A 19,886-nucleotide genomic window follows, 5' to 3' on the forward strand; every position below is an offset into this window, starting at 1 on the left:
AAGGTGTTTCAAAACTTAATCAAAACTTAATTAGAAAAAGAAACAAGCCAAAGGATAAACACCTGCGAGCAGATGATGTGCAAAGGCAAACAAGTCTGAGATACAACGTTGCGTTTGAGTTCTGAGAATGATCCCGCTGGGCTAACACCGGGAGTAGCTGCAAATGCTTCGAGGGGAACAAAAAGCCTCTGTGTCTACTTCTCGGGAACAAGTGACAGTTCGGCTCCAAGCTCCAAAGACACGGGAGGAGAGGGCTCTGCCTAGGATCACACAAGGGCTGCAGGGAAGCTGCGCGTCGGGGAGATGCTAATAAGTAATCACTGGAGCACACACCGGCCGGTGCCTCAGAGTGAGGAGGGGGCGGAGTGCACGAGAGAAGAGGCCTCCCGAGGCGGCCGGAGCCGGGCCTCGCCCGCCCCCCACCCCCGCCTTCCAGGCAGGACTGGCGGTGATGGCTGTTCCAGGGCCATCGGTACCTCACTCACATCCCCTCGCCATTCCCGAGCTGAGGTCTTCCTAATGCAGCTCCTGTCGGCCTCTCTTGGCGGCTCCTCTGACCACAGGAGTGTGCTTCCTCGTGCACACAGCAGGCTGGAAGGGTGTCGGCACTGTGGCCCTGGGAGCAACCCTCAGCTAGGGACAGCCTGCATGTCCCTAGGTGGACGGCTCAGACGCGGCCCACAGCACTGCCCAGGGGCCCCACTGGGGCTGAGCCCCAGTGGCACACGTGGTGACCTGCTCCGTCACGCACCTCCATTGGCCTCCCCATCACCCTCTCTCCCTTTTCCCTTCTCCAACTGCTTCCTGGGACCACTCACCAAATAAGCCACTTGCACGCAAAGCTTTACCTCGGGGTCTGCTTCTAGGAATTCAACCAAAGACAGGATGTTGGTGGCGGGCAGACAGGATTGAGGCTAATGACTTAGCTGAGTGAGGGACGCTGTGCACAAACGTGTCCCAAAGTCAACAAAATCCCCACGGGGGCTCAGGTGGCCTCAAGACTCCTGTTTGGATCAAGCACCTGGTGACTTGTCACCGCCATTACCCATATCCTTGTCACCCCCGAAGTCAGGGACCTCCTCCGTGCAGGAAGCTAACCTTGGAAATACCAGTTAAACGTTACTTTATCTCTGACCCCCGAGAGACTCCAATGAACTCTGCCCTCTTCTTCCTGACAGGAGACCAGAGACCCAAGGGTTCTTACCTGAGGTTCCTGTTCCCCTAGCCTTGCACACTGTGGTCTCTCGAACCTGGAGCTCCTGCCCTGCGCCCACCCCAACTTATTCTAATGAACTCTTGCTTCTTCCAACTCAATCAGCATCAGGTGCTCCAGGAAGCATTCTCTGCCCCTGCTACCAACTCCAACAGCAACCAACGCTTTCCTATCGCCACAAGAGATTCTTGCGCAAGATTAAAATATTGGTTAATCCACAGTCCCAAACTAGACCAGTCTCTTAACCTGAAAACTTCAAGTTTACGGGCTTTTGGTGGTTCCTGACCCAGAATCACATTTGTATGTGTGTGTGCTTCTGGGGAGGAGACCCATTGCTTTTATCTAATTATCAAGAGGCTTTCCGACCCCAGAAAATATCACAGCCATTGCACCAGACTATGAGCTCCTCACGGACCCGGTAACACCTTACTTAGTCTCTTATCCCAGAGTGCACTCCAGTGCCAACTATCAAAGGCACTTAGCTGGCGATACTATCGGCTAATGTAGTCTGAAAGTTTATTCTGACCAAAAACCCTATGGGTCTTGATTTGTTTGACCCCCATGACAACCCTAAGCGGTGGCTGCCATCTCTATTCATCGGACATGGGACAAGAAGCTGTGACAGAAGAGCTGGCCCCGGGCCCCACAGCTGGAAGGCTTGGTATGGGACGCGAAGGCAGGTAAGTCAGGCTCCTAGCACCAGCTAGCTTTACTGAAAATACCAAGAAAGGACAAGCTGATGAATGAACAAACATCACGCAACTCCTAACCACGTTATCCCACCAGCTTTTAGGCAGCACCGTGACATACCTTGAACAAAACCTCCGCCTTCGGTAAGACTCCAAAATGTCCACCAATGTCCACGTCATTTTTCCTTACAAACAGCAGTGGAGCTCCTGTAACCTGGAAATGGATGTCTCTCCTGTAACATCTGCAAATGTGTTTTAATCCTTCGGGGCAGGCAGCATCTCTTCTTAGATCTGTTCAATTTTTTGTTGTTGTTTTTTTACAAACTGAGGACCAGAAGGTTACATGGCTTGCCTGACGCCGTGCAGTGAGTTAGCTGCAAAGCTGGCAGTGGAATCCAGGTCTCGCCTGTTCCCAGTTAAGTGCCCTTCCCCCTTCTCCCAGTGGCTGCATCTCTGCCAAGATGATGCTAATATGCTTTCCTCCTGAGAGTCATGTGTTTCCTAGTCCACGAGGTTCCGTGAACCCATCACGAAATTCGATTTCATTTGCCTAATGACTCCCAGAGAATCACCTGGCCCTCACACAGCCATCGTGGGATTCCCTGGTCCAGGCTCTAAGAGGCTCCCAGCTCTACGCGCCCCCCTGGAGGCTGTCATATCTCTCCTTCTTGGGATCTGCAGGCCCTGGCTAAGGGGATAGAGACAGACTGACTGTCCGGGCTGCTCTGTGTGGCCTGGGCCCCCCTAATGCACTAATTGATTTATTGGCTAATGAGACAGTTTGTGTGCACCGCTGGGCTATTTGCAAAAGCATTCCCTTTCCACCACTGCTCTCAAGGAAATTCCCAGTCCCCAGTGAAGCAGGCAGAGGGACTCCCTGGAGTCCCTTCAGAGACCAAGTAGTTCGTCGCGTAAGGACTGTGAAGTAGGACACTGCTGGCCCCCTGGATGTCCTCCAGCTCTGCAGCCTGGGTGCCCCATGCCACCTGCCTGAGCCTCCAATGCCCCACCTACCTGTCCAGTGGGGGACAGAAAATCTCCTCACTAGGTTACTGTGAGGAATGTGTGAAAAAGCGCCAAATAAATATTTGTTGAATTATAAGAGACACAGATAAGAGAGCACATCAAATATGCTTAAAAGAAGTTTCTCTCCCTTCCATAACTCTTGCTCCATTATTCTTTCGATCATGTGTGTCAAGAACGGGAAGGTTGGGACTTCCCTGGTGGCCCAGAGATTTTGCCTTCCAATGCAGGGGGTGCGGGTTTGACCCCTGGTCGGGGAGCTAAAAATCACACATGCCTCTCAGCCAAAACACCAAAAAAAACCATAAAACAGAAGCAATATTGTAACAAATTCAATAAAGACTTTAAAAAAAAGGTCTACATCAAAAAAAAAGAACAGGAAGGTAGCAGGAGCTGAGCATGGGGGTGCCCCCTTTCTCTCTCTCCCGTTCCCCCTCCTTCATCACAGACGCTATTAGTGAGCATTTGTCATGAGCACATGCCTGCTGTGCCTCTTCTCACCAAATTCTTCCCTCTCTGCCCTCAAACGATGGCAGGTGTCTCCCGTTTCATAGACTGCAGTCCCAAGAACGCGCAGCGAAGATGGAAATGCGCTACACCTGAGCTGCCCAATACAGCAAACGCCGGCCACTGGTTGCTGAACCCTTGAACTGTGCCTTGTGCAACCGAGGAACTGGGTGTTTCGTTGAAATTTTAATCACTTTACATGTCACTAGCCACAGGTGAAAGTGGCCACCAAGTTGGATAGCAGAGTTACAGATGGGGGTGAAAAAGAAAAACAAACTGAAGTTTGGAGAAGTTCGGCAACGGCCCAAGGCCTTAAACCTGGAGGAAGGTGGAGGTCAGAGCTGCATCCACCATCACCAGTTTCCCGAGGGCATCTCCTAAACCAAACGGTCAGGCTGGCCGTGGACTTAGACACACGAGCCGAGATCTGAAACTCAAGACAGTCTGGGAGAGAAATATTTCCAGGGCTGGGGAATTGGCCCAGAAGGAGAAGGAAATGAATATTCAAAGCAGATAATGGTTGTGGAAATGCTTTGTAAACTACAAGTGCTGTCTCCCCCTTGGCACTGATTCCATGGCAAAGCTTTCCTGTCCCTCTCCATATCCTGCTGCTCTGTTAATCCTTAATTAAAGCTTAAGGGATTTGGGAATACAGGCCTCTGAAATTTGGACTAAACCCTCCATGTTATTGAAAAGGAAAAAAGGAAAAAAAAAAGAAGAAGAAGTATCTTGGAAAATTAGCTTTTCTTTCCTTAAACGCTTTTTGGGTGTCATTACAAACCAAGTGCCAGGCTAATATACCTTGTGTTGCGAATGCCTCGCAATTCCTGCTAATTGAATTAAACCCAATTCTCTGCAAATAAACTCTTGGTTGTTCTTAATGGCAAATAAGGAACAGAGCTGTTTCTTTCTGGAACGGGTCTAATTACCAGCATCTCCATGTGTAACGCAAGCCGCCTTTGTGTCGGCTCCTGACAATGACGGCTCTGTTAAGACCAAAGTTGCAGCGTGCCCTTGGAAACTTCTTCCTTTTTTTACTCCACTTCAAAATGTTTAATAATGACTAATCTACTTTCTAAGATGGCAGAGAAAGCACAAGAGGACAGAAGTCCCCTTTTTAAAAAAAATTCAGCACAAATATTTCGAAACTGACACACTGCTCATTTCCCTCCCTTTCTTTTTCCCTTGGACACAGCACACATTTTGAAGTTGTCAATGAGTGAAGGAACCTGTGCCTCCGGAGCTGCACGCATGCCCAAGGTGAACGGAGGAATCCGATGTCAGGGAGGGAGATGGATTCCGTGGGGCTCGTGTGGCCCAACACCTTTATCAATAATGCAATGCCAATTACATTGGAGACCAGCCTTGACTCTTGCGGGATGAGAAACTTTATTCCAGGGCTCTGCGAACAGCATATATAATCAACCACACCAACTAGATTTTAAAATGCAGTACACATCATTGCTTACTGGCAATTCTGCCCTGATGTGTGGGTGGAGGTTCCAAGTCTGAGATTTCCAAGTAAGGTGGATGAAACTTTCACACGGATGGCAACTGTCCTTTGTGTACACTTCGGGCTTCCGGGTGGGTGATGGCTGGCTCTCTGAATTGCTAAGCTCTCATTCTAGGAAGAGCCTCAGACTCTCAACCCTTTGCTGCAGCAGAACAAACCAACTCTAGATCAGCTGGGCAGCCCAGAATTGGGTTCCCACATTGCACCCTCCAAAGTCTCTCGTTTACCTCCTTCAGCGCCCAAACACCTCATTCTTTGAAGATGTTATGTTCGCCTCCCTAGGAAAGCTCTCCTGATCTCCTCTGACGGCAAAACTCTTAAATTCAGCTTCCGGAACACAATGCAGACTCCCCTGTCAGAGCTTGCTACTTGCTTCTGTTTGCTCCTGTTGCATTCTTCTCTCCCATCTGTGCCTGAGGGAACATGGCAGAGTGGACGCTTGGACTCTGATTGAGGTTTGGATCTTAGTTCTGTCACTTACAGCTGCGTAGCTTGCTGCAAGGTATTCTACCTCTCAGAACCTCTCTTTTGTCACCCACAGAATAGGGATGTTAATGGTACCTTGCTTCAAGGAATGGCTTGGGTATGATGTGTTATAAATAATAATGGGGATAAAGTGACTAGTACATAGTAGATGCTCAGTAAATGGAATCCCACCGTGTTCTTATTATCAGACTGACCCTCTGTATTTTCTTTACTTGCTTAGATGTCCACTTCCCCCACTGGGCAATCAATTCTTTGAAGGAAAAGCACGGGCCTCATTAATTTCTGTATCTAAGTCTCCCCGGCACCTAGCACAGAGCCAGGCATGCGCTTGGTTTGGAAAACATTTGCTTAATAAATTAATGAATAAATGCCTGCATATTTATTCATAATGAATGAAAAATGAATGAATACCTGCAACAAACGTTTAGGAAGAGAAATTAATCAGTGCCTAGCGTATAGGAGGTGCTTAATAAGTGAATGAATGAAATAAATGAATAAATGAAGGAACACCTACATCCAAACATTCAGGGATTTAAATGAAAATCAAATGGAAGGGCTTTGTGATTTCCCACAGAGAGAACCAATTCCCCCCAAACCCTCCTGCCAGAAGCAGCTCACATCAGCTCACAGCAGAACAACGATGTTAAATTATTGCTTAACTACTTCTCATATGATGATCTCCTGCATCTCGCCAGGAAAATCATCGCCATTCTCTCAGTGCTGGGAACAGCTGCAGTTCACACGTTTGGGGCGCCTTTTCAACACGATTCCCTCTAACAAGTCTGAACTCGATTTCAGTGGCTCCCTTTCCTTTTCTCTCTGAAGAGCTCCCTCCAGGAGCCTGACATGCAAAGTCCATGGTTCTGGGAAGAGATTTACCATCTCCCAACCTGACCTGAAGGAACAGAGAAAGAGGAAGGTGGGGCCTGGCTGTGACCCTTCCCAGAGAAAAGACAGCGGTGTTTTATTTCAAATCACACCTGGGACTCTGGACTTTGAGCAGAGGCGGCTGAGGGAATGAGCGGTGAGCGGTGTATTTAAAGCAGACACATCTGTTGCTGCCTCTTTTTGTCTGTCAGTAGAAGGAAGCTCTTGATCCTGGCTGAAATGACAACTGGGCTGCACCAGACCTGGTTGGTGGTGGGCAGGGAACCAGGTCCCTGAGGCTGTGTGAGTAGGGTTGCCCCCTAAAATACAGGACACCCACTTATATTTGAACTTCAGATAAACAGTGAACAAAGGTTTTTCTTTTTTCTTTTTTTTAAAATAAATTTGTTTATTTATTTATTTTTGGCTACTCTGGGTCTTTGTTGCCGCATGGGGACTTTCTTTAGTTGCAGTGAGCGGGGGCTACTCTTCCTTGCGGCACATGGGCTTCTCATTGTGGTGGCTTCTTGTTGCAGAGAACGGGCTCTAGGCATGCTGGCTTCAGTAGTTGTGGCACATGGGCTCAGTAGTTGTGGCTCACGGGCTCTAGAGTGCAGGCTCAGTAGCTGTGGCGCAAGAGCTTAGTTGCTCCGCGGCACGTGGGATCTTCCTGGACTGGGGCTCAAACCCGTGTCCCCTGCACTGGCAGGCGGATTTTTAACCACTGCGCCACCAGCAAAGTCCCAAAGGTTTTTCAATAATGTAAGTATGTCCCTCATACTGTATGGGACATACTTATGCTTAACAAATATTTATTGTTTCTCTGCAATTCCAAGGTAACTGGGCATCGTGCATTTTTACTTGCTACATCTGGCAACCTTTTGTGGGAGGGGCAAGGTGAGGAAACCATTCTCTCAGATCCTTCCCTCCTCTCCCTACCATGGAGAAATGGGTGGATTATTCAGAGTCTGAAGCTACTTGAGCAGAAGTATGATGCTGTGGTTAAGAGGACAGCCTCTAGGTCCAGCTCTGTGGGTTTAAATCGTGGCTCTGCTGCTTCTCAGCCGTTGAATCTGGGATTGGTGGTGTAATGGTACCTATTTTATACAGTGCGTGGGATGGTTAAGTGGAATCATCTATATAAAGTGCTGGATGCAATGCTTGGAAATCACTCAACCCGTGTCATTATGTACCATAGTTATTACAGGGGTCTTTGCAAATCAACTAGGGAGCACTTGCTAACCTGCCTGAACAGTGACCTGCAGTACAAGGCAATTTCCTTCATTCCCTAACCCACGGGCCGCCAACTCCCATTGCTGTCTGTTTTTGTAAATAAAGTTTTATTGGAACACAGCTGAGGCAGGAGATAGATAGGCCCCAGGCTGAGCAGCTGGAACTTGTCCCCTGCAGACAGATACTCCAAGATAAAGATAATCACAGGAGCAAGGAGGAGCTGAGTCCTGCTTGGATACAAGATAAAGAGGCCAAGTATTTCTCATTCTTGAGGTCAAGGAGGGCTCCCTGACTACACATGCACAGAAAGGCTCCTCAGGGGTCAAAAAAGGGAGAGGGCGCCACCCCAAAATAGGTGGTGTCAACCTCCCCATAGGCCTCTGTGCTGGAATCCATCTTGCTAAGAGACGTGCACACACACAAGGGAGGACCCTGAGTTAAACCAAATATGGACCCAGAGCCAGGCAAACCAAGATGATTGGTCAGAGGAAACCCGGAAGAACTGCCCCGTGTAAGTGATTTAAACTTCCATGAAGGTGCCACTCTTTCTCTGTGCCCGCCCACGTGTGTCTATCCACACGGACGCTTTTTCCTCCTAGTAAACGCTTTACTTGTTTCACTACTTTCCGTCTCTTTGTTGAAATTCATTTCTCCAAAGCAGACAAGCCAGGACCTTGTCACTAGCCACTGGCCCTCGTGGTCTAGTGGTGAGGATTCAGCGCTCTCACTGCCACGGCCTGGCTTCAATCTCTGGTTGGGGAACTGAGATCCTGCTTCAAGCCGCCACAGGCCGAGGCCACCCGAGATCACAGCCACACTCATTCCTTTACATATTGTCTGTGGCAGCTTTCATGTTACAAGGGCAGGGTTGCGTAGTTGCCGTAGAGATTGTGTGGCTCTAAAAGCCTAAAATATTTATTAGTTGGCCCAAGACAAAGTTTGCCGATCCCTGATCTAACCACTTGCTTTAGTTTCCTATTGTTGCTACAACACATTACTGCAAACTCAGTGGCTTAAACAATGCGAATTTATTCTCTTCCAGTTCTGGAGGTCAGGTGTCGGAAATCAGTCTCTCTGGGCAACAGTCAGGGTGTTGGCATGGCTGTGCTCATGCTGGAGGCTCAAGAGGAGAATCCTTCTCGTTGCCTTTTCCAGCTCCGAGAGGCCACTGTCTGCATTCCCTGGCTTGTGGCCCCTTCCTCCATCTTCAAGGTACAACATTCCAGTCTCTGCTCCCATCACCATGTCACCTTCTCCCCAGCTCCTCCCACCTTCCCCTTATAAGGACCCTTGTGATTGCACTGGGCTTACCTCGATAATCTAGGATAATCCCCCAACTCAAGATCCTTAACGTAATCACATCTGCGCAGTCCCTTTCTCCATGTAAGGCAGCATTCACAGGTTCTGGGGACATGGACATATTTGGAGGCGTAATTATTCAAACTATCACACCAAGGGGTCACAGAGAAGGCAGATGCCAGGCCACCACCCTAACCTGTTCTCATCCCAGCCGTGCACCTGGGAATGAAGAATGAACCCCTGTAAACCTGCAGAGTGTGACTGGGCTTGGGGTCCCCTCCGGGCTCTCACGCCTGGCAGGTGAGAGGTTCTGGGCTGGGGAGCAGGAGGAGGGGGAAGCACCTACAGGAAAGGGAAGGCGTCCAGACCATCCTCCACGCATGGAGCCTTCCGCTTCCTTCCCCCTCCTTCAAGTGCTTCTGACCCAGGTGAAGGCAACGCTTTCTCAAAGACACACACTCTCAACAGGCCTCACCTACTGGGGAGGTGCCCCCTGCAGCCTCCTTGAGAAGCAGCGGCCAGCATGAGGAATGCTCTCCAGGGCAGGAAGCTCGCTCTCCCACAACGGCCAAGGAGCGTGGAAGAGACCAGGACGTTTAGGAGCAAGAGAGGCACCGTGACGCATTTGCAGGAAGCCCTCTGACAGCCCAAGCTCTCTCTCAGGGCAGCCCTGAGAGGCGCTCCTCCAGGATTTGCCAGCGTGTTTCCCAGGATGCGGAACTCACTGCCTCCCCAGGTAGGTGGCCCTGTCCTCATTGGAGCCCACCTGCTGTTACAGGGTTCATTCCCTCTGCTGTGCCCACACGGGCCTCCAGGTAACTTTGACCACGGGCCCCACTTCTAACTAACCTAAGTTTCCATCCCTTTGTCATCACCTCACATATGTGAAGCCCAGATTCTCATCCCAGGAGTTCCTTCCTCCATCCAAGAGCTCTGTGTTTATGTAAAAACTGACAGCACAGGGGGAGCTGTGTTCTAGGTGAACCAAAGGCACAGAAGAGAGAGGTGCAAAGCCAAGTCACCCTCAGGCCAGCCGGCGGGCAGCAGCCTCCTCCTCAGCAGAGCGGAGCATCCCCTGGGGCCCCAGTCTCGTCCCCTGCATTGTCAGACACCAGGGAGAGGTGCCGCCTCTCTGGGAACGGCTTTGTTCTTCCAGACTCTTTAGAAAAGCTGTCTGATTCACTGCTGTGCAGATGTACTGCCTCTGGTTCACATAAGGACAGAGCCGCAGGGAGGTCGGGGAGGAAAGAGGAGGCTGGGATTGAGGTGCCGGAAAACTGTCCTGTATTTGTCACTTGGTTCGTGACACAGGGCCTAGGTCAGTTTCTAAAACATGGCAGGAACCTAATGACTCTTTTCTGACTTCGGATGTGGGGAAATTGAGGAAGGGGAGTGTTACTAAGTTAGATATTAGATGGACTGTGAACCAGGGACCATGAGTGTCTTGGTCACTATTCCCAGGGTCTAGCAGCGTCTCTGGCACACAGCAGGACCTTATGGCAGACACTGCTGGCTGTTTACCCAACAGTCATTCCCAACCACCTTCTCTACTGTCTTAGTTTCTCAGTCTTGACAAAGCCTAGGGAGACTGATTCTAGCCAACGAGCTGCACAGGGAGGACTGCCAGTGAGGGCATCTTCTCCGAAAGCAATTCTTCTGATAAAAAGAGCTTCAAGAAGAAAAAGCTTCCACTCACCCACTTCCTGCCTTGAAACACAGTGGGATGTTGTGATGCCTGGAGCTGTGGCAGCCATCTTGTGATCATGAAACCATGAACATGAGGATGAAAGTCTGTGCTGAAGGTGGCAAAGCAAAATTGTGAAGCAAAGTTTGTATTCTTGATGCTGTTGAACTAGTCCTGGAACCACCTGACTCCAGTCTTCTTGTTGAGTGAGACACTTCGTGCCTGTATTGATAAGCCTCTGTTGGCCACGTGTGTTGTGTGCAGCTCAGGGCACTCTAGTTTATGGAGCACTTGATAAATATCTCCTGAGTTGTACTGGGGCAGTGGCGGTTGGGGGGCTTATAGGAAGCCTCCACCTAGTGAGTCAGGACCAGATAAAGCCAATAAGACACATAATGGCTGGGGAGGGAAAGAGGCTGAAAGAATTATGGCCAAAACCAAGCATATACCTTTTGATGGAAAGTGGGTCTTGGAAAAAACTTAGTTCCTCCCAGTTAGAGATATTAGATTTCTGGTTCTGATTCTCTGTGACTTTTTTTTTTTTTTTTTAAGCCGTGTGGCATGCGGGATCTTAATTCCCCAACCAGGGATCGAACCCGTGCCCCCTGCAGTGAAAGTGTGGAGTCTTAACCCCTGGACCGCCAGGGAAGTCCCATGATTTTCTGTGACTTTTGTAAGACTTTTTCTCCCTGGTGAGTATTGAGCAGAGGGTGGAGAGGTTTATCTGGCATCTTAGCCAGCCACAATGTGGTGCAGAGCATGGAATCTAGAACTGGATATGCTGAGTCTAAGTGAGTCTAGCTCTTCTAAGTCAGGGTTTTTCATCCTCAGCACTGCTGACATTTGGTGCCAGATAATTCCTTGCTGTAGGGGCTCTCATAAGAAGTTTATCAATATCCCTGGCCTCTACCATTAGAGGTCAGGAGCACTGCCTCCTCCAAGTTGTGACCCCAAAAATGTTTCCAGATATTGTCAAATGCCCCCTGGGGTGCAAATTTTCCTGGATGAGAAACACACCTCTCTAATAGATTGTGAACAACGGAACTGACGCCTCTGGACATCCTTTTCCTCATCTGTCAAATAATAAGAGAACTACGTGCTAGAGCTGGTGAGAGTGTTCACCGAGGTAGTCTGCAGAAGGGGCTTTAGTCGATGTGAACTGTTACGATGATTACTGTTCTTTGAGGTGGTTTGTGCCATGCCTGCTTCAGGACTTGGCACTCATCGGAGCTGAAAGGAATGTAGGTATTCATCCAACTCCCCATTTTTCAGATAAGGAAACACAGATCCAGAGAGAGAAGGTGACCTGGCCAGTGTCACAGCCCCAGAAGCAGAGTCCAGTATCTTGAATGCTGACCTGTGTTGTCTCTTTTGAAGCGGAAATCTGAACCAGCCTTCCCCAAGAGCCTTGCCCTGACTCCCACAGGACCCTCAACTCCAATCAGTTCAAGGGTGTTTACTGGGAACAGACTTCACACCAGACATCATGGTAAATACCAGGGATGCAGTGCTCAGTAAGATGAGCATGGTCTACCCTGCCCTCATGAAGTCTGCTTGGAAAACCCAACATTACACAGATAATGACAGATGAGGTGCATTTGGAATCACACGGAGCCCTGAAATAAACCAAAATTGGAAGTAGACCCAGAAAACTCCAGTTCTGCCACATTTTTCCCAAATGAGGGGCCGGAAGCTCCCAAGATAGAGGAGAACACTGGCATCGGCCAGTCGGCTTTCCCGAAAAGGCATTTCCCCACCTCCTCCTGCCCCAACAAGAGGGTGTGGGTGGTAGCCGGTGGGGTTGAGAGCAGAGAGATGTGGGTGTGGAGCTGGGAATCACTGTGATTCTGAGGCTTATGTAATTTCTGAGAAAGCCATCTCTGATCAGATTTGGATGGGGACAAGAGAACAAACCACATGGCCAATATGATCGCTTAGGATTCTGCCAGCTGGACAAACTGTTGTCGTAATTTGTTACCCTGGGACAACTGGGGCTACATCCTTGAGGGTGTTTCGGGCAGAGGGAGCAGTGTGTGTACTCAAGGCACTGAGGAAAGTCCAGGAGGCTTGGAATATAAAGAGCATATGCAAAGTCTCCATGGAAGATGGGGAAGAGGGGAGGTCAGGAAGATGATGGGAGTCCAGTGGGGCTGAGGTAGAGCAGGTGAGAGGGACCCTGGGAGATGATGAGGCTGGAAGTGTGGGCAGGGTCCTTATACTGAGACACCTCCAAATCACATTAGGGAATCTGGATCCTTCTGCAGGTGCCCAGGGCCACTGGCGGGTCGTAGGTAAGAGCATCACATGATCCAGTTCCCATTAGGGACACATCCCTTTGGCTTCAGTTGGAGGATGCCCTGGGGGAAGCAAGGCTGGAGATGGGAGACAAGTCAGGAAGCTGGAACTTAGGGAGAAAGATCCTTGGGGAGAAAGAGGTGGCCTGGGCTGATGTAGAACATGTTCTCAAACCAGGAGCGTTTGCCCTCCCAGACACTTGGCAATGATGGGAGACGTTTCAGGTTGTCACAACTGGGAGCGGGGGTGGTACTGGCATCTAGTGGGTGGAGGCCATGGATGCAGCTAAACATCCTACAGTGCCCAGGACGCCCCCCCACCCCACCCCCAAAGAATACCCAGCCCAAGATGTCAACAGTGCCAAGGTTAAGTCCTGGCATTGAGAGATGGAGAGGTGGGTTTGAGTTGTGTTCAGAAGGTACAGTTGGCTGACTTGGCGATGAATTGGATGTGGAGGCTGAAGAATTAGGAAGTATCAAGTAACAGGTCCTAAGTAACAGGAAGGATCATGGTTCCATCCACTGACATGGGCAGCACAGAGGAGGAGGAGCAAAGAAGGGGTAAGGAGAGTAACGCAATCTGGGGCACAGTGAGGCCAGTGTCCTGGACATGAGCAGAGTAAAACGCCTTCAGAGCTCCCAGCTGTCTGGACAAAGGATGTCAGCGGCTCCCTGTCCCCCCAGACTGAGCTTCTCAGCTCCCCATCGTCCACCTGGGCCTCCCATATCCAGAGCCCCGCCCACTGCATTTCTTTCCTGGTGGCCCAGCTCTCCGGGCAGGAGTCTGGCTCTCCTGGAGCAACCTTGCCCCCAGCTGCAGAGCCCACATCTCCCTCAGTAGCCACGGCAGCGCCAGCAGCAGACAGAGCTGCCCTTCCACTCCCCAGACGTCAGTCACCCCCCCAGCCTCATGACTAATTAGACATCTGCAGCAAGCTACAATTTGCTAAATTGCCTCATGCTCCAACTTCTGGCAGGGACTAATCTGAGTTCTCAACTTGAAGCCCAGAGCCTTCCTCCAAGCAGCCTCGGCCCCCCAGTGTCCCTTGTCTTCCCTGGACATCACTGTGTCCCCAACACCCAAAGGAAGTGGAGAGAGGACAGGTTAGGGGTATCTCCCGGGATGGTGCGGGGGGAGGACAGGAGGCTATGGGCGTGGCTCCTTAAGGAGCTTGTCATCAATTGTCACCACAAAAAGACTGCAGAAGAAGATGAATAAGTAATCAGATGTAACAACTTGCCAAATTGAGTTTAATCAAGAACTAAAATGGGTGACAGGAAACACGTTTTAGCGGAGTGGCAGATGAGACTCTTTTCCTCATAAGACCTCGAGAAAGAAGGGTCCTTGGAGACCATCTATTCCAATGTTTCTCAAAGGGCCACCTGCCTCGGAATCCCCTGGCGGGGGTTGGGGGTGGTTTGCTGGGAATGCATATTCCTGGGTTCTGTCTCTGAAGATGCTGATCCAGTAGATCCAAGGGCGGGGGGGGGGGGGCGGTCGGGGTGGGCAGGAATATGGATGCTTTGAAACAAATAGGCCAGGTTTTTGACACCCATAAAATCTGGCTGTGCTAGGACTGAGGTCCGCAAATCCCAGATTCTCCACTAAGCTTCCTCAGTCCTCCGCATCAGAATTAATCAGATACCATCTCCTACAAAGCTGATCAATGCGTGTGCAGGTCCCACAAAGCCCTGTGCAGCTGTGCTAGCACGCCCTGCTCTGCCCTGCCAGGAATGCCTGCCCCACATTCTGTGCTCAGCTCACGTGTCCTGTCGCCTAGGACGTCCAAGTCAGGCACCTGATCTGGGGAGGACACACGTCTTGTCCCATAGGGGCCCCCAGTCCCTCACGTTCCCCTATTTTACATGCATGTGCAGGACAAGCAGGTCAGTTATGTTTCTGAAAGGGAGCTTCAACCACGGGTAGCAGAATGCCATCCTCCCCACTCGGGCTTGGAGAGGGAGAGCAGCATATGCATGAACATTTTTACCTCCAAATAAACACACGAGAGACTCCAATCTTTCTTTCTTTTTTTTTTTTTTTTAAAGGATTTTCTTATTTATTTATTTATTTATTTATTTATTTTTGGCTGTGTTGGGTCTTCGGTTCGTGCGAGGGCTTTCTCCAGTTGCGGCAAGCGGGGGCCACTCTTCATCGCGGTGCGGGGACCGCTCTTCATCGCGGTGCGCGGGCCTTTCTCTATCGCGGCCCCTCCCGTCGCGGGGCACAGGCTCCAGACGCGCAGGCTCAGCAATTGTGGCTCACGGGCCCAGCTGCTCCGTGGCATGTGGGATCTTCCCAGACCAGGGCTCGAACCCGTGTCCCCTGCATTAGCAGGCAGATTCTCAACCACTGCGCCACCAGGGAAGCCCCTCCAATCTTTCCAAAATTATAATATTATAATAATTTGGACAGGGGCTGGACTGAAGAAAGGGATATCTCTGTTCTCTCTCCAGCCTCAAACATTGCCAGGACCAACGCACATGTCAGTTCTTGGTTTACTGATCACACACCATCCTTAACTTTCAGTGAAAGGAGACCCTCTAAGAGTGGCTTAACAGGCAACATTGTATCAGCTAAGTTACCTTTATAATTGAAAGATACAGTGGACTGCCCCCCCTCACTTGTACCATTCTGCCAACGTCTTATTAATATAGATATTTGTTGAATTAGGAAATCATGATGACCTGTCACCTTTTATTCCTCACAGGGGGCTTTCTTGGCAAAGGTAGTGAGACTTATTACTAAGACTCTAGAATGAGATTTGTACCCAGACCCTTGGCCCCCTTACTTAGCTTCTAGAGGTCTGTGGACAACCTGAAATTGAATGTAAAATATAAATTTTGGTGGGGGTCATTGGCTTTTCCCAGATTCTCAGAAACATTTGTGGCCCTAAAAGGGATAGAAGCACTATTGGAGAATCTCCTTCTCGGTTGTCAGGTTTGTACAGCAGGGAGATGACCAAGATGACCTCTGAGGAGCTTTTAACCTTATCATTTGCAGGAGGCTTCCATTCACTCCCAGAGGCATGCCCTTTCCTGCAGGGGTCCCAGAGAGATGATGTCCGTAAGAGATCATTTTCTGGAATGCCTCCTCTTTTTGTTCTATTTCTAAGACCCAGAACCCAGCTTTCTCCCTCTGCTGAGTCCATGAGGCCCTAATTAAGAAGCGACTGGACATTTAACAGGTTTGCACAGAATGCCCCATGAATGTGTACCTGACCTCATGGGGCAGAGACATATCAATAAGATGGAATTACAGTACAATCAGAAACATAGCAATGATGTTGTGTGCCAGGCTGTGAGCTAAGCATTTCATATATAGCATACTGTCTAATCTTCGCAACAGCCCCAAGAACTGGACTATTATTCATCTCCATTTTATAATGAGAAAACTAAGGCACAGAGATGCTAAGAAACCAGCCCAACGTCACACAGCTAGGAAGTGGCAGAATAGCATGCCCTTGCCTCCCTCAGCCTTCTTTCTATGGATTTGCCCTCCCCATTCCATTAGCCAGTGCAGTTTGGAACTAACTGGGCTCAGGATCTAGTTTCACTGCCTTCACCCCAACTTCAGAAGGGCCTGGGGCAAGATCAGCACCACCCCGTATCCGCTGAGCTTCAGCCTCCCTTAGACCTCTCAGGTTATACCTGACCCAGGTGACTGGCTTCCTGCCCACCCAGTTCTCCTTCTCTTCCAGGTCCCAGTTCTGCCCCGAGCCCTTAGCTGGGTCCTGCCTCCTCCGTGCGGTCCTGGACCATAACCTGCTGCTGGCTGGGGTCTTTCTTCAGCCAAACGGACATTCCTTCCCTCTAGAATTAGGACACTCGATACACATTTTCTGAGAGCTTCCCATGTTCCAGACCCCATTTTAGGCAATGGAAACATGTGTGAACAAGATTGAGTCCCTGATCTAAAGGAGCTTATACATTCATTTTTAAACGAAATCTTTAATGAACTACTGTGTGACATGAAGTGTAGACGTTTGTATTATTGTGATGAAGGTGAACAGATGTTCCACTAGCCAACAAGTACATTAGCAAGCTTATTTTACACAGTGATAAGGGTCACAGTGAAACACAGGTGCGGGATATGCCAGGATGGCAGGTGGGAGCCTCATTTAGATGGGATGGTCTGGGATGTCCAGTGGAAGAGGTGGCATGTGAGAGGAGACCTGAATGCCCAGAAGATGCTGGTCATTCTGTGCACGGGGGTCAGAGGGAGAAGCTAGGAAACAGCCTGATGGCAGGACTGACCTTGGGCCATTGAAACAATATGGTCAGTTTTAGAGACACAAAGAACGGCAGGGAAGCAGATCCTGCTTGGGGACGGGTGGCAGCAAGACCAGATGGGCACACTGCAGCCGTGGAGAGGATGTGGATGTCATTGTATGTGGACAGTGGCGACGCAGAGAAGGCATCAGTGTGGTTTGATTTGGGTTCAGAGATCATCCCAGCTGCTGTATGTCATCTTCCCATGGGTCTCACCCATAGGGGTCTCCCCTCCCAACCAGACCCACAGACACCCACCCAAAAGGAGCTGGAAGCTCCACTCCTGCTGGGACTTTGTCCCCACCCTCCTGAGGGTCCTCCAGACCTGACTCAGCTCCCCTCAATCCTGGTCCCATCTCATCCTCTTTCCTCCAGCTGCTAGTCTATAATAGATACTGAGCTTTCATGGAGTTGCATTCATTTTTATAGAAAAAAAAAATAAGAACAACAAAGAGCAGATAATTGGAAGTTCAATGATTCCTTTATGCTCCCGAGTGCCTGTGGACAACAGAACAGGCTTGGTGGGGCTGAAATGATCCCCACCCCCAATATCATCGTAAAATGCCTAGTAAGGCTTGATGCCCAGTGTGGATGATGAAGTTTCACCAACTCCACCCAACTGTAAGCACATGGTTTCTAACCCAACATGCAGGTAGCCAGGTGATGTCAGACCCTGAGCAGCCACAATATCGGAGACAACTTGCAAACGGCTTTGCAGCCCATGCGTGGGTGCTGGACAATCCTAGCCTGGACAAAAGTGGCAATTTGATGTTTTAAAAACCCTGCAATGAAATGTCAGGGCCATCTGAATATACAGAGCAAATGAAGGAACTGGAATCAAGAAGAAAGGAAAGGCAAACATCCTCGGATCTTGCCCCTGGGGGTCTTTCATGCCATCTATGCCAATAAGTTATCTAAGGAAGAAAAAAAAACAACTTTTTTTTTCTGTTTGTTTCCCCTTTGAACGGAGAGTTTTTCCAAAAGGTTCCAATTTATCTTTGATTCTGTAGTTGCTGGTGATAGCATTCAAAGACCTTTGGGGTAACAGGTGCGTTTCTAATGAGTGGAAGTAACAAATAAATTGCATCCAGGATTTACGACATTAGCGATGCCTTTGTTCTCTTGGGTCAATGCCTGGCTTGTGGACAGCAGAGCTACACAGCCCACAGGAGCCCAGGGAGATGGTGGCAGGGGGTCTACCGAGGGGGTAGGAGGAGGAGGGGATGGAGGGAGAGAAGGGAGGAAGCAGAGGAGAACCCCTGAGTCCTCCTATGCAGTTCCTCAGAATGTGCTCAGGCTCTGCCTCCAAAATACAACTGACACCCTTCTTCCTCCCTCCACCCCTGCTGCCACCACCCTGGTCCGAGTCATCATTAGGACTTAAACAGCCTTCCGCTGGTTCCCCTCACTTCTCTTTGCCCCTTCAATCCATTTTCCACATAGCAGTCAAAATGATCTTTTCAAAACCCACAGTTCATCATGTGACTCCCAGCTTGAAACCCTTCTAGAGCTTCCTATGGGTACTTAGAATAACCTCTTTGCTTGCTACAGCCTAGAAATCTCTGCAGGATTGGCCCCTGCCTCAGTCTCCATCTACACTCCCGTGTGGTCAGCAGCCTCTAGGATGGTCCCCGAGATCCCGTGTTCTGGGCATTCATGCCTTTGTGAAGTTCCCTCTCCCTGACTGTGAACCAGACCTTGAGATTTGCTTCTAATGAAGAGAAGACAACAAAGGTGAGAGAGCTTGAAACCAGGTCCTTCCTCAGTCAAACCTTTAGATGACTGCAGCCTGCAAGACCCTGAAACCGAGGCCCCAGCTAAGCTGCACCTGGACTACTGACCCAAAGTGCTAAGAAACGTTGTTTTAAGTGCTAACTGTTGGGGTAATTTTTTACACAGCAGTAGACAGCTCATGTATCCAGCCACATTTTTCTCCTTTCAGCCTACAGGTATATCATTGTCTTATTTGCTCCGGGAGCCCCACATACTCTACCCTCTCCTGAAACGCTCCACCCCCACCCTCCACATGGCTGCATGTTTTTCATCCTTTATTTCTAGGCTAAGATGTCACTTTCTCAGAGAAGTGACCTGATCACACCATCTAAGTAGTTTCTCCACCCACCAGTGTTCTTTAATACCCTTTAGTTCTTTAATTCCCTTTGTAGATCTGATCATGGTTAGTAATTATAAATTATTGATATATGAGGCAAATGACTCTCTCCCATATATACAGATGGATGAATGCATGGATGGACAGATGGGTGGATGGATAGACAGGTGGGTGGGAGGGTGGATGGATGGATGGATGGATGGATAGTTGGATAGATGGATGGGCAGATGGATAGATGGATAGATGGATAGATGGATGAGGAGGAGAAAGAGCCTCACAGGCACATTGATTTGTGTTCAGAGGAAGATGGCTAATATAGCAAGAGGACTTGGAACTTTAACTTAAAGAAGGGGTGGGCAACTAAAGTTTAATTAGAACACCCATTTTTTTTAAAATACTGTCTATAGCTGCTTCCACACTACAGAAGAGTTGAGTAGTCAAGACAGTGACAGTGTGACCTGAAAGCTTAAAATAGTTATTATCTGGCCCTTTTCAGGAAAAGTTTGCTGACTCCTGATCTAGAGAGAGGGGATTCTTAGGGCGGGTGGAAGGAGTGTCTTCAAGTACTGCATAGAAGTAGAATATAAGTTGTTCTATGTAGCTTTAAATGGGTAGAAAACAGTACCAATGTGTAAAAAAAAGGACAGATGTGGGCTCAACAGGAAACAGAATATTCTTAGATTCAGAGCTACTCCC

The 19,886-nt window shown here is 49.4% G+C and overlaps 1 non-coding gene across 1 annotated transcript in view; it reads right to left on the reverse strand.

The window, feature by feature from the left end:
- Nucleotides 1-8,844: 8,844 nt before the first annotated feature.
- LOC114237879 (uncharacterized) overlaps nucleotides 8,845-19,886 on the reverse strand; it is a 570,130-nt gene continuing 559,088 nt past the window's right edge. The window contains exon 4 of the transcript XR_009005405.1: nucleotides 8,845-8,935. This is a non-coding gene — a transcript (uncharacterized LOC114237879). The remainder of the gene's footprint in view (nucleotides 8,936-19,886) is intronic.

Source organism: Balaenoptera acutorostrata, chromosome 15, assembly GCF_949987535.1.
Source record: "Balaenoptera acutorostrata chromosome 15, mBalAcu1.1, whole genome shotgun sequence".
Lineage (NCBI taxonomy): Eukaryota > Metazoa > Chordata > Mammalia > Artiodactyla > Balaenopteridae > Balaenoptera > Balaenoptera acutorostrata.